Source organism: Eptatretus burgeri, chromosome 11 (genome assembly GCF_056783735.1).
Source record: "Eptatretus burgeri isolate ZD-2024b chromosome 11, Ebu_testis_v1, whole genome shotgun sequence".
Classification (NCBI taxonomy): domain Eukaryota; kingdom Metazoa; phylum Chordata; class Myxini; order Myxiniformes; family Myxinidae; genus Eptatretus; species Eptatretus burgeri.
The window spans coordinates 51,628,018-51,643,505 of record NC_140971.1 but is presented as its reverse complement, the minus strand read 5'-3'; the positions used below and the strand labels follow the sequence as shown (position 1 = coordinate 51,643,505).

The 15,488-nt window shown below is 41.5% G+C and overlaps 1 long non-coding RNA gene across 1 annotated transcript in view; it reads right to left on the bottom strand.

Annotated features, from left to right (window-relative positions):
• LOC147017063 (uncharacterized) overlaps nt 1–14,967 on the bottom strand; it is a 58,772-nt gene extending 43,805 nt beyond the window's left edge. The window contains exons 1-2 of the long non-coding RNA XR_015049322.1: nt 12,980–14,967; nt 12,424–12,488 (exon numbers count right to left, since the gene is read on the bottom strand). This is a non-coding gene — a long non-coding RNA (uncharacterized LOC147017063). The remainder of the gene's footprint in view (nt 1–12,423; nt 12,489–12,979) is intronic.
• Nucleotides 14,968–15,488: the final 521 nt, after the last annotated feature.

Genomic DNA, 15,488 nt, shown 5'->3' with positions numbered 1-15,488 from the left:
GACCTGCCTCCCTCTCCTGCTCGCAACTTGGCGCCAGAACTGGTTCCCTGGCGGCTGTGAGCGGACTTGGGCCAAGACCAGGAGGTCGACAGCACCACGGTTTCTCCTGCCCCCCTGACGAGAGCAAGGCCAGCTCGTCCGACGCCGATCCAGGGACAGTTGAGTCCACACCACGGTCCAGCCTGACCACCAGAAATAGCTACGTTTTGTGTGTGTGTGTGTGTGTGTGTGTGTGTGTGTGTGTGTGTGTGTGTGTGTGTGTGTGTGTGTGTGTGTGTGTGTGTGTGTGTGTGTGTGTGTGTGTGTGTGTGTGTGCTTGGCGCCTTAGAGGGATTGAGAACTGTATATTCATTGGAATTGTCTGTGTTTTTTCCCCACGCCCGATCCCACACCATCCCGTCGAATCTCCCCGAATCCCTCTTCTTGCCGAGTCTTGTTATTTCTGGTAATAATAAAAACAAATAAACACCATCAACTCAGTGAAAAGTGACTCGTGCCACCTTCCTTGTCCCGTTTGCGGTAGAGCGATTAGAACCGCCATGTTTGGGTTATAAATAAATAAACCGCCTCCATCGTTTCGGCTCATTCTACGTTGGCGGGACTGTTCAAGTCCCGTGGACGTCACAATACATATATATATATATACATATATATATATATATTCTTCTATAAAACGGTAATACATATTGTTGTGTGTGTGTTTTAAAAGTTATTTTGCTTCAGGTTCGAGGGGAAAATTTCATTAAACTTTTACCCCCAGAATGCAACCGGTGGGTCAATTCAAGATGAATTATATTTAGCAATGATTCACAAATACTATGCATGAGATTGGACACAGCTTGGTTTAAAACAGGTGGCGTTCTACATCATGAGTTTTCTGTGACTAAATCACCTCATTTCCAGTGCTTCGTGTGCCTTCTGCATCTCGTTTTTTCACTGCATACCGAGTTCTTCTCAACTTCTGGTTTGGTTTTACTATTTTTTAAATTGGATCAGCACTTCGATTGCTTTGACAAAGGTAAACATTTTCTTTTTATTTCTACATGATTTACGTGTGTATGGCTAAGTACTGAATTTGCATAACAGTTCCAGGGAGTACCTGTAATGTGTGAGTTTCTGCCTTTTTACCTGGTGAGATTGAGCGTGCTGTTTTTTCACCACTGGTGAAATCCAACATTCCCACTTCTCTCCCTTTGACGAAAGTAAACTTATTTTTAGATCCTCGTGGAGGATCTCTAAGTCTTACTCACGTCGTTGTTCTTGTGGACTTTTTTGTTTCACAGCCTACAGTTTTCATCGAAACTTCCTGAAACTTGGTGTATATATGTAAAAATACCCGACGCAGACAGTAACGATCTCCGATTTTGAAAATTCCTCCTAGAAAAAAGTTATGACGTCAAAATATCTCTGCTAATAGAAATTGCCTAAAAAATTATCTCCGAAACTAGGCAAGCTGTTTGAATTTTGTTTGTGGGAATCAAGCCAGGCATTAGCACAGATAATTTATCGCAAGCCTGATACATTACAATGACGTCATATTCGTTTTTATGATGTCATCATTAAGAGGACGAGGATCTTAGCTCAGTCGAGCTTGTTATTCTCATGATTTCCGAATTTATTAGTTTTATCGATGTTTCGACCAATTTTTCATTTTTTTTGGTCTATTTTATATTTATCTATTTTATTTTATTTTTGCCATTGTTTGGTTTTACGTCGGTTTGTTTATTTTATCAATGCAACATCCAAGTTTTTGTATTTGAGTTTTTGTGCTAATAACTGTCATTGGAATGCATCTATGGTTTTTGTTTTACCCTGTCCACCCTCACAGGTGAGGGAATGTCAGGTTATAGCACAAAACCATTCTAGGGGAGTAAACATTATTCATGCCAAGTTTGAGCCCCGTGGGTCAAAGGGTGTGGCATGTGCATGAGTACATCAGAGCACCAGCACGCATAACAGTGCTCCTTCATAACGTTTTTCTACCGACATCTGAACTGGAAATGTAACAATTAAAAAAAGAATAACAAAAATTAAAATAACACATCTAAAAGGATGCAACAATGAAAAAAACACATGATATTTTGCATAATGATATGATCTACAACAATGACCACCTTACAACCCCGGGCCTAAAATACCCACACAAATGCATTCTCAGGGTATATTTTACAATTGCACCCTTGGATTAAAGTTGAGAGGAGTTCGACAGTTCGTGCAGCAGAGAAAGAGAGCGCCAAGCGAGAGCTTGTATTCACCATCCCAGATCAAAATGTCATAAAACCTTGGCCGTCCCAGCAGCGTTTGGCCCATGAGTCGTCGCGAGATCAGACAGAACAATTCCCAGCTCCCGTTCCCCAGGGACAGTACAAGCAGTTGGGTCGAAGCGAGTCAAGGTGGCTGGATGCAGAGAGCGGATGTGGAGTTCAGGAGTTCGTGTCGTCTGTGTATTGAGTTCAACAGTTTATGCAGTCTGCATGGAGGTTCATGTATGGGTGCAGAGGGTGGGGTCGACCATATAATTACTGATTTTCGTGAATTTACATTATTATTCAGCATTACCAAAGTTTAAAAGTTATACGGGTATTCCAAAGTAGTTGGTAATATACCCCATATGTTTTGTACTTGTTTGCATTGTATTCTTACTCTATTATTTTGTCTTAATTTCCAAAGTGTATGTGTAAAGGGTCCATTGATATGTATTCATGTTATTTACATTATCTTCAAGCTTTTACAAAATAAAAGATTTGAAGCCTCCCAGGATTATAAAAAAAAAAATGAAGATTTTCATGCATTTGATGTATTTTGGATTACCGAGTGACAAATCTGCATGGCCATAGTTTTCACATTATATTTATATCCAGTTCTCCCATAAGTGTAATTGTAACAATTGAATAGATAAAATGCAGTTGTACCTAAATTTCAATTTTGTGCTAGTTAAATTCCCAGTTTATTCAATCCCAAACTGCATGGCTATAACCATAAATAACATATATTTTGTCATTTTCTCCCACAGATGACTGAAATGCGGAAATAGCTTTAAAATATATTTCAAAGCTATTTTTGTTATGTACACTATTTTTTTAAGCTACTGTTAGAGCCTTCTGTCTGTCTGTCTATCAGTCAAACAAAATTGCAAATCATTCCAAACAGGAAACTTACCGTTTTAGGGACGTCATGAAGGACACAAACAGCAGGCACGAATAACGAATTTAATGTGTTAAATAAGGTGTTGTAAAAGAGGTGGCATCAATGGTGGTAAACCTCTGGAGTAATGTTTTTTTTTCTTCAGCCTTTATAACTTTTACTGTATTTAAATTGAAATACGCTTGTAGATTTTAACACTGGACAACAGAACTCACCGTGTTTGCACTTCCAAAAACGTTAAGTTTAGCAGTAAAATTTATGCCGTCTCGACCAATCAAATTTGCCATTCGCACTTTCAGGGCAGGGGAATTCTCCTTCTTCTTCTTCTTCTTACAAACAAATGTGTCCAAGAGCCACGTACTAAAGGTTTTGTCTTCACAGAAGAAGAACAACAAGAACAAGAAGAAGAAGAGCAACGCAGAGCTCTCTTAGAGCCAGCGTTCGCAATGCGACGCGGCTAAAAAGTCCCATGTCCTTGTTCTTAAGACTGCGTGGGATAAGGTGTAATATGAACTCCAGTTGCAAAGACAGCCAATCAATCCTGATTCTGAAATTATATTTTGGAAGTGTTGAGAAGTGTTTTTAATTTGTTTGAAAAGTTAATATGTTGAATGTGATACAAATATTAGATAAAGTTGAGATAGCTCAGACAAAAATAGCATTCCTTTCCTGTAGTAATTCTCTGCAGGCTACTGCAGTAGGACCTGTTACCAACTATAGTATATGAGAGTACGACATATATATATATATATATATATATATATATATATATATATATATATATATATATATATATATATATATATATATATATATATACATACATATACATATACATTAAAAGCAGAAGGCGCTTCCAACGAAAAGTAAAAACTAGATCGACTCCGCAAATTTGAGCAAAAAAGCGAGAGCAGACCCGGTCTCAGGGTAACGTATCACCAGCTTCACAGCCGGCTTCATCAGGCACAATAGACCCCAGGCCTCATCATGTGTCCGGTTTTTATTTCTATACAACCGCTCATTTCCCGTCACATGCTGGTGCTCGAGATCAAATGGAGGAGTGCTATTTTTTTTTTTTTTACAAAAAATTAAATTTTCCAAAAACAAAAGCAAATGACAAATCATATCATTGAAGTGGTGCTCTACTCTTCTTTATTTTTATTTACATGTGATGTGGTGTTGTATGTGTGTGGGTGAGCACGTGTGTGTGCTTGTTGTTGTTTTGCGTTTGTGTGTCCGGGGCACGAACATGGCTGGTTTTGTGTCAGGGTTGGACATGATGAGATGTTGGTTGTGCAAGTGTTGAAGTTCTCGTTGGGACTCCTCCATTTGATCTCGAGCACCAGCACGTGACCGGAAATGAGCGGTCGTATTTAAATAAAAACCGGACCCGTGCCGAGGCCCAAGGTCTATGGTGCCTGATGAAGCTGTCTGTGAAGCTGGCGATACGTTGCCCTGAGACCGGGTCTGCTCTCGCTTTTTTGCTCAAATTTGCGGAGTTGATCTAGTTTTTACTTTTGGTTTGAAGCGCCTTCTTCTTTAAAAAATGTGTAATATTTATGCAAGTGCAAACCATTTGACCGAGAGCTACCAAGAAAACCATTTCACCTTGAGCTCCCACAAAAGGAATGCGTAGTGCATGGGATCTGCAACAACACTGCATTTGACTGTACCTGCAACATGAAAAAATGTTCGATTTGGTGCATTTCCCCGAAAATTGGTCCTATCATTTTCTGCCACATCAGGTGCCGTCATGTGTATCATGGTTGTTACAGGGAGTTAATGTTGCAATGTTTTTTTGCAGTTTGCGAAAATCCAACAACTTTACCATGCCACCAAAGAAACGGACAAGTTTGGGCAGATCGATATCAGCAGCTAGAAAAAAACAACCTGGAAGCAGGAAAGTTCATAAGAAAGACAATCATGCCTTGAAGCTGACCGTGAATGACATGCAATAGCCAGAGCAATCTCGAAGGAAGGCTCCAGATAGGATGTGGTTATCATTGCCAATGACATATATCATTTGGAATAAGCAAAGTAATAGAATCTATAATTTCTGCTAATAAAAGACATTATCTCTTCTCCAACCCTCTAATCTATGATCATCAGATCAGCTTTTGCCCTTGTGACCATGGATACATGTTGCTTCATTATATGGATCCACACAACAATAGATGGTGCTTCCTTGGATGGTTGCCCAATCTTTTTGAGTGGAAACAACATGTTGCTGCTGATGGATTTCTGTCTCGTGATGTACCTCTTGAGACTGGTGTCACACAAGACAGCGTTATAGGATCAACTGTATTGTATTTGACATCAATGACCTATACACCTCCCTGGGAAATCCTGTGTTCTATTTTTCTGATAATTTCAGCATGTGTAGAACAGTAAATGATATTTATGAGAGGCAGGCTGCTGTGGCATCCATCTCTACAGATCTGGAAAAACAAGTCATTGTAAGCTCCCTTGGACATGTGTTTCAATGCAGTAAAATCACATTTTTCTTTCCTCTGGAAGGATTAAATTATGAACCCCTCAATCCACCTCTGACTAACTCCAGGAAGAGAGACGATCAGCCCCTAGAGCTCCGAGGCCCTACATTGTCCTAACCTTTCTTGGGTAGTAGACCAGGTGGAGGTACTTGCTATTACCTTCAGAAAATGATTTTCATTGTGCAGATCACCAATCTGAATGAAATTTGGCATACTTAAAGAATTTTAGACCCTGAGTCCAAATCCACTTGTTTCCACGTCGAGGATGTGACACAATTGGTCATTTTTAGCAATTAAAGATACACCGGACATTAAAGCACGATTTTGAAGCAGAAATGAAGAATCAAGGTTAGACTGATATGTACGTCAAAGAAAACTCTTGTGAGGTCTTAAAATGATACAATATGTTTATACAGAGTTATGTATTATCAAAGAAAACCCTATTCACTGTTATTAAAGATGTTTATAATTAAAGGTCGTAAACCGAAGCAGTTACATATTTTACCAGCCGAAAACGTCTGGACCGACCAGACAGGCCTTGGAGTTGACCAAGGCAACTTTTTGCTTAAAAGGCAGCCACACTGGCTATTAAAGGAAGTTACATTGACTATTAAAGGCAGTTACAGCACCTATGAAAGACAGTTACATTGGCTATTACAGATTAAATCAAAGACAAAGAGACTGCGTGACTCAGCCTGATGAAAAGTAGAACCGCCACAAGAGGATTACTGTCTTAGAACTCCAGTATTTCTTGCTCTGAAGCGGTTGCTGAACTTGGCTCTTGACTGCTGTTATTACAAAACTCAAATCCACTATTACATGCAAACCAACCTGAATACTACTTTGTAGTAGATCACCACAGCAAAAGCAGTGTGACACCTGCATTCACAGTTCATCGTCGGAATCATCGTCAGTTCCGCTTTCATCATCCATAAGTTCCATTTCTGCACGGGTCTGTTCATCGTTGGCACAGTTTTGACACCCACAGCACTCTGTGCAGGACAGTCCTTTTGACCGGTAAGAACACTGGTTGATCTCGCATTTCATCTTCTTGCAATTACATTTCGTCGCCTCTAACAGTTCCTTTGGCGCTGGTGGTTTGCTCAGCCAGTGAACAATCAGTGCGCCGTTGCGTTCCACCCATCCGTGAAATGTAGGAGAAGGGGCTTCTATAAACCTCTCAGTCGCGCGGTGGTGGATCGCAGACTGATAGTTCACTCTTTTGCAATGCAGCATCAGAGCGTCGCTTGTAGGCGGCAACTTCTGTTCTCCCAGCGACTGGCTGCAGAATAGCTTGTAGCGAGCCTCATCCACACTCTTCATGGTCGGCTGATTGTACACGGCGCAGACGAATTGTTCCAGGTCGTGAATGATATTCTGATCTAGCGTGAATTCTCGACCAATGCTCCCGAAACAGGTGATGAGATGGGGACTCTTCATCATCAAGTCGAATGGCCTTGTTTTGCCCTTACCGTGGAATGCACTGGTGGTATCACTTCCCGTGAAATTGTGCAAACCTATCAACGCATCGCAAACAGAACTTTCCAAGGCATTACTCAGCTTCCTAATGTCAACGAGGATAATGTCCTTGGGGCTTTCTGTGACCAGATGGAAATTTCGTGCTCGAATCGACTTCGAGTGAGCCAATGCCAACACAAACACATCGGTGTCGAAACTCTCTATGCGCACCGACTCTTCATTCTGTCCCGCGTGAGCGGTATGTATCAGGAGCTTCGTGTCAGCTTCCTCATGGTCACATTAAAGTTTAGGTACTGACGACACAGTCATGACACCATTCGACGCCTCGATTTTCTCACATTTGCCGGCATGACTGACGTACAACAGCATGTCGCCCAGTTTTTATGGAGAGATGTTTCTTGTCCACGATTCGATGATGAACTCTATCAACGCCTCCTCGTTGGCTCCGCTCAGGAGATAATTGGCCCACTGTTTTGTAAGGGCTTGATCGCGTCCATAGATGGTTCGTACCTGAAGATCGCCCGCCCTGCCCGCTCGTCTGGCGTGCTCCAGGCACTTGATGCTGATACTTGGGTAAGTATCAAACACCACGTCCAGTTTCGAAGATTGGTTATGTCGTGCTTTGGCCACTACGATGTTCAGCACCATCTCTTCCAGTTTGCCGAAAGTGTTAGGCAGTGAACCAGCCTTTATCGCCTGAATAACGGCCATTCCATCCACAATCGTTGCACCTTGGATACGCCGAGCGTCCACACGGCAATCGGGCCACAGTTTCAGTATATGGTTGCGGAGTTTGGCTTTGTCCGTCTTTGCAATCGAACCATCACCAGATGCCAGTGGGAAAGATATGTTCGCCAGTGGGTATGCGAGCAGATCGTGGAGTGTTACATTGCTTTTCTCTCCAATCAACAGCAGTCGTGTGAAAAGACGACGTTCATTCGCAATTTCAACCTTCGGCATCTGCTGGTGGGGAGGCGCCGACATGCCTCGCGCCTTCGAGAAAGTTGCCAATTTCGCCTTCGAAATCGGATTGAAGAATGGGACCTCACCCGAGAGAAGCCGATCACGCAAGAATTGCACGACAGCATTCTCTCCCTTGACATACGCGTTCATCAAGTCTGCGGAAGTGGCTGGCGGTGCGATGACACCTGAACCAATATTGACGAGTTCAAGGTGAGCGCTGAAGAAAGGGTTAATCATTTGAAGTACTGTGTCCATCACTTGTACCACCACTGCTTCGTTCTTCTTTGAACCCGACACATCCAAATCCTTTCTCGTTCGGGGCTCGTCGTGGATACCCGCCATGGACTCACATTTCCTTGCGATTTCCGCACGTGCTGGTTGGGACAGGTCCACTTCTTCACAGCTGTGCTTTTCTGAGAGTAACCAATGATGCCTCCACTGGTCTTGCTGTCCCTATTTAAAGTCTGCTCTATGATCTGATCACAAGCAACACTACTAAATCCATAACGAGTATGCCATTGGGCAGTCCATTTGCCATCCATGAACGCTTGATAGGTGTCTGGGTGGGAGTGCTCCAGCCCGGCCATTTCCAGGCAGTAAACGAGTAAGTACCTTGCATAGTTTAGGTGATCGTACGCAAAGTACCAGGGCATTGACGCTCTCGTGATCGCAAGGTGTTTCGGCCAGTTCAAAGTACGAGTTGCCCGTATAAGCTCTAGTGCTAGCTCCACCATTTCCAAGTAGGGCCATGTAATGTCCACACTTTGGTGTTTGTTCAGGTCATCCCTCACCATGAGTGCTCCCGAGTATAGAACATGTAAACTGAGGTCTGAGTCACCCTGCTTGTGGACCCTGGCTGGTTTCATCCTCTGTAGTTGACTCTGTTTCTGTTGTACAGCTACTGTCTACAACAGCAGCCTGAGCAATGGAACCAATATCAATGTCCTTCATGTACACCACTTCGCTCTCAGACATTTTTGGTGGACGATAGAAAATCATGTCTGGGTACCGTTCCTGCACTCTATTCTTCAGTCTTGTTGCCTGGTAGTTGGCCTTATCCTGACCTTCGCCTACTCTGAGTAGGTCATTGAACATCTCACACAACTTCTTCAAATGTATAGTTTGCTTTCCATCAATGAGTCTTACCTGAATTACTTTATCACAGAAAATGTCAAGTGTGAGTCATAGTTCACTTTCTGAGTTTGGAGTTTACTTTGACTCTGTCTGTGGTATGTGTCATTCACATACTCATAATAACATTTACGGTGATAACAAACTTCCAGCGCCACACAGTCTTTATCCTTTATAGTTGTCATTATTCTCACATCACGTTCATCTCTCCTCTGCCCAGCAGTTTCCCTCAGCTTTCCTCCATACTGTGTTTCTGCCAGGGACAACTGATCACATTGAGATTTTCCTTTGACGCGGATGAATTTGTCTTTTTTCTGGCATATGATACAAATTCTTGGCAGTACACCAGCTGATTTGCCAGCCACCCTTTCTACAGAGGTTCTGAGGGATTTTCTACGTATTTTGTGGTATGAGTGCCCCTCTTCTTCTTGTCCACCCACCACCTCACTGGCTCTAGCAGAAACTGCAGTCGTGCTGGCTTCTGATTTCCTTTTCCTGGCTTCAGTACGTTTATATGATCCTTGTTACAAAAGGACGCATAGCAGAACCGGTGACAGCCGGCATCCGCAGGAGGATCAGTCATTGGCAGCAGTTTAATAATTTGATCAGCCAGCAAATGGCATTTGTTGATAGTTTCACGATCTGTGGCGTCGCACCAAGCCTTCGAACACTCGCATACCTTACGCCAGCTCTTATCCGTGAATTGCATCACTTTCTCATCATCCTCCGCGCCCAAGTGTATGAAACAACGCATATTTGGTTGTTGAAAGACCAAAAATCACTCGAAATCACACGACAACCATGGGCGCCGCCATCTTGATTTGTTGTTTCCTGGTCGTTTCCTCCGTAATTACAAGCACGCCACGCCCACTTCACGGCGGTAATTTCAAATGGTAATAACTGTCGGTGTGTCAACTTGTGCATATGGAAACAAGTAGGAATTTCAATGGTGTGTTCTCATGAATGTACAGGGTGAATTTCATTTAGATTGGTGATCTGCACAACAAAACTCAACAAACCAACCCACCTCTACATGACCAATAGACCACATCATAAAACCGGCCTCTAAGGCCAGCTGATTCTTGGCATTATTTGCAATGCTAATTCTGTTTTGAGTTTCCTACAACTCATTACAGTATATAAGGCCTTCATCTCTAGTATCATGGAGTATGGGTCACAACTCTGTGCTGACAAATTTACTTTTATATCTTGCACTCCTGAAGGTGATCGAGTTCAAGATTATTGTCATCTTTTGGCAGGAGGCCAAGTATCGAGGCCTGCTTTTCACAACCACAGATGGATTGGTGGACACACATATATATATATATATATATATATATATATATATATATATATATATATATATATATATATATATATATATATCTATCTATCTATATCCTAATGTCTGACCACCCATCACCTGCCATTTCATCCGTATGACCCCCCAGCCTGCTCAGATCACACTTGGTTGTTTTTCAGAACCCTCCACCTGATTACCCTTCTCAATTCCAAGGTAAATCTTCACATCCATTCCTTCATGCCAGTATTCTATCATCTGTGGAACTGTCTCCCATACACGTAAGTTGTCTCCTGCCTTTCCCCACAGTCGTTCAAGAGTGCTGTCAAATTTTTTCTCCCCTGTAACCCACTCATATCTGCTATCCTTGTTCCCCATTGGTTCTCATTGAGTCTGTGAACCTGCTTTCATCTGTCGATTAGCAGCTCTGGAAGTCTAAATTCCTGGATTAATTAAGAGAGTGAATAATTAAGCAGTTGTGTTTTGTACTTGGTTCGATTTCCAGAAAAGTTCCATCTGCAAGATTTGCTGCATCCTCCAGATGGGATGTCAAGCGAGCTGTTCTATCCACAAGGAAGATATTAACGAATAGACCTTTATTGAAGGTATCTTGGAAAAAATTATTGCATGGTTTGCATCTCCTCATTAAGATTTTGGCTGATCTACTCGAACAAGCACCATTGTGAGTCTTTAATGAGAAAATCACAATTACTCCACATTTTGCCGAGAAGGATTATATATAAAATAAAAATTTACATTAAGAATTATCTTTTAGTTCCACATTAAGTCAGAACATTTTCAGTAATACAAGAAAGATGTCCTGTTTATACAGAAATGAACTGTACTGGAGAAGGAAAGTCCATGTTCATGAAAATTCCATCATGAAGTTGTCTGTCAAAATAGGCCCATAATTGGTGTTCTTCATGATATCTGAAGTATCAAAACATTATTGTTGCAATCATGTTCTTTCACTTTTTATTTTCCTGGCATTTTTGGCTCTTTTTTCATATTAAAACAATGTTGTCGTAAAAATGAAGGTCTTTGGTGTAAATCATCATTTTTATCGCCCCCCTGCAGCGAGTCGTGTATCCGGTGACCCGTGTTAAAGCAAAGAGGTGCCCTGCGCCTCACGTTAAGGGGTAATTCAAAGAGACGTGTTTATGGCACAGTCTTTACACTGCAATATTAAGGGAGGGGCTGTCCTGCTGCTCCAGTCGACGGCATTCTCCTCATCCTCATTCCCCCCTCATTCCAAGGGTCATATTGAATGGAATTCAGTGACAGCCATACGACTAATCATAATTCTGAAAATTTCTTCCACCGTGGGAGGATGAGCTGTGGAATGGAAATGGGTGGAATATTCCTTCAGCTCATGATGAATTATTAATAAGATATAAAACTCAATCAGGGATGCAGGGGCAGGTGATGAGCTTATTTTCCCCCAAATTATTCTTTCCAGTTGTGAGAAATATTTTCATGGTTTTTAATCTCAATTCCACACTCATTGACAACAGGCTGCGCAACATCTTTCTCAAAGCGCCAAGTTATCAAGCCACTTACACTTTCTGGAAATACTGATATGGCCTTACAATTTAACATCAGAAAGGTCACAGACACATATGGTTTGTTCCCTCAAAGCTCTTTGTTTTGTTCATTTTCTGAACAGATATAATTTTTTTACAGGCATTACCTCGAAAAACCAACCAAAGGAAGCAGTGCAATTGTCATTAAGATTTTTTTTACAAGCTCACTTCAATATCAGTCATTGTTTATATGTGAATGGCTTCATCAGTAAAAACAACAAAAAAAACATCAGTAAAAACATTCACAACTTTTATGAAAGAGCCCTTTATAAGGTGAAGGACACTGAATGCAGGATGCTAAAACTAGAATGGCACTTGGTGGAGTACATACCTCAGTTTACGTTTTGTATAATTTCCAGGCTGAACAATCTCCACTGATAGAATGGATCTGCCGACCTGAATAAAAAATGTAATCGTCTTGTTCTTGTCATCTAACCAACTCATCCACCAAGTTTCGTCTGAATCCGTCTACAACTTTTTGAGATGGCATGCTGAATAATATTTTTGGCCCCATTTCTAAATGGTGTAGAATTGCTTAAAAAATGAAAAAAAACTATCCCATCTGGATTTGGATCTTCACCAAAATCGAAACAATTTTTCCTTGTCACACACTCAACCTATCCACAAAGTTCAGTCCGAATCCATCCTTAACTTTTTGAGATATCATGCTATATGTAGTTTTTGGCCCTCTTTCTCAATGGTGAAGAATCACTTTTAAAAGTCTAGTGTCCGAAGGCAGATCAGGATCTTCACCAAATGCTTATCAATTATTCCTCAATGCAAAACCAACCTTTACACCAAATTTCATCCAAATCCATCCACAACTTTGACAGACAAAAAACTTCACAGACAGACAAACAAACAAGCAGTCATAGACTGGTACTTACGAAATCGTCAACTTGACCTCCGACCTTGTCTTATAAAAGCTGTCTCGAGAGAAGGTAACGACGCAAACCAGAAGTTTCTACGATGAATCTGTACCAAACCATCAAAAATCGTAATGTCGACCGAAGCAAAAATCTCCATTTCTCCACGCAATTATTTAATATTATTTTATCAAAGTCACAAAACGGTAATATTCGGCCATCCACCAACAATCTTTACATAATCCGACGGCTTAGCGAGTCAGGCATGCAACGATAACCTTTATTGGGATAAAAAATGACTTTTAAACACCATCTTTATCGAAAACACCATCAGCGCGCACGCGCAAAACCTTTACGTGATCAACGACGCCTCTGCTCGAGCGCGCTACACCACGTGACGACCCGTGACACGGCGAGTTAAATATTTTTGAGACAATCTTAAAACGTCTCCAAAACATCCGATTTTCCCAGGATTTCGACAACCGAGTTTTAAGCGTCCTAAGCGATTGCAAAAACCGAAGACAAAATTAAAATCGAAGTTAAAACGAACTCGTAACGTCGACCGAAGCAAAAATATTCCATTTCTGGACATGAGTTTACGGAAGTATGATTGACCTCATGGTGACCTTGACCTTTGACCGATTTTGACCAAAATCTAATCAGCGCTAGACATAACCCTCCTGAATCACGTGGTGTAATTTGACATTGGTAGCTTCTTCCGTTCTCGAGTTATCGTGCCTACAAACAAACACACAAACACACACACAAACAAACACACAAACAAACAAGCAGTCATAGACTGGTACTTACGAAATCGTCAACTTGACCTCTGACCTTGTCTAATAAAAGCTGTCTCTAGAGAAGGTAGCGACGAAAACCAGAAGTTTCTACGATGATTCTGTATCAAACCATCAAAAATCGTAACGTCGACCGAAGCAAAAATCTCCATTTCTCCACACAATTATACCTTAACGTAACTCAACGACCCGTCTGCTCGAGCGCACTGCATCATGGGACGACCCGTGACGCGTCGAGTGAAATATTTTTTATACAATCTTAAAACGTCTCCAAAACATCCGATTTTTCCCAGAATTTCGACAACCGAGTTTTAAGCGTCCAAAGCGATCGCAAAAACCGAAGAGAAAATTAAAATCGAAGTTAAAACGAACTCGTAACGTCGAGCGAAGCAAAAATATTCCATTTCTCCATGTTAATTTACAGAATTATGTTTGGCCTCACTGTGACCTTGACCTTTGACCGATTTTGACCAAAATCTAATCAGCACGAGCCATCACCCTCCTGAATCACGTGGTGTAATTTCACATTGGTAGCTTCTTCCGTTCTCGAGTTATCATTTTTTGGATGCTTGACCTCACTGTGACCTTGACCTTTGACCGATTTTGACCAAAATCTAATCAGCACTATCCATCAACCTCCTGAATCACGTGGTGTAATTTGACATTGGTAGCTTCTTCCGCTCTCGAGTTATCGTGCCTACAAACAAACAAACAAACAAACAAACAAGCAGTCATAGACTGGTACTTACAAAATCGTCAACTTGACCTCTGACCTTGTCTAATAAAAGCTGTCTCTGGAGAAGGTAGCGACGCAAACCAGAAGTTTCTACGATGATTCTGTTCCAAACCATCAAAAATCGAATGTTTGACCTCACTGTGACCTTGACCGTTGACCGATTTTGACCAAAATCAAATCAGAACTAGCCATCACCCTCCTGAATCACGTGGTGTAATTTAACATTGGTAGCTTCTTCCGTTCTCGAGTTATCTGTACCAAACCATCAAAAATCAAATATTTGACCTCACTATGACCTTGACCTTTGACCGATTTTGACCAAAATCAAATCAGCACTCGCCATCAACCTCGTGAATCACCTGGTGTAATTTGACATTGGTCGCTTCTTCCGTTCTCGAGTTATCGTGCCTACAAACAAACAAACAAACAGAAACGGAAGTCATCAATATACTTACGAAATCTTTAGATTTCGTAAGTAACAAACAAGCATTCATAGACTGGTACTTACGAAATCGTCAACTTGACCTCTGACCTTGTCAAATAAAAGCTGTCTCGAGAGAAGGTAGAGAAGCAAACCAGAAGTTTCTACGATTATTCTGCACCAAACCATCAAAAATCAAATGTTTTGGATGTTTGACCTCCCTATGACCTTGACTTTTGACCGATTTGGCCAAAATCTTATCAGCGCGAGCCACCACCCTCCTGAATCACATGGTGTAATCTGACATTGGTAGCTTCTTCCGTTCTCGAGTTGTCGTGCCTACAAACAAACAAACAAACATACAAACAAACAAACAAACAAGCAGTCATAGACTGGGACTTACGAAATCGTCAACTTGACCTCTGACATTGTCTAATAAAAGCTGTCTCTAGAGAAGGTAGCGACGCAAACCAGAAGTTTCTACGATGATTCTGTTCCAAACCATCAAAAATCGAATGTTTGACCTCACTGTGACCTTGACCGTTGACCGATTTTGACCAAAATCTAATCAGCACT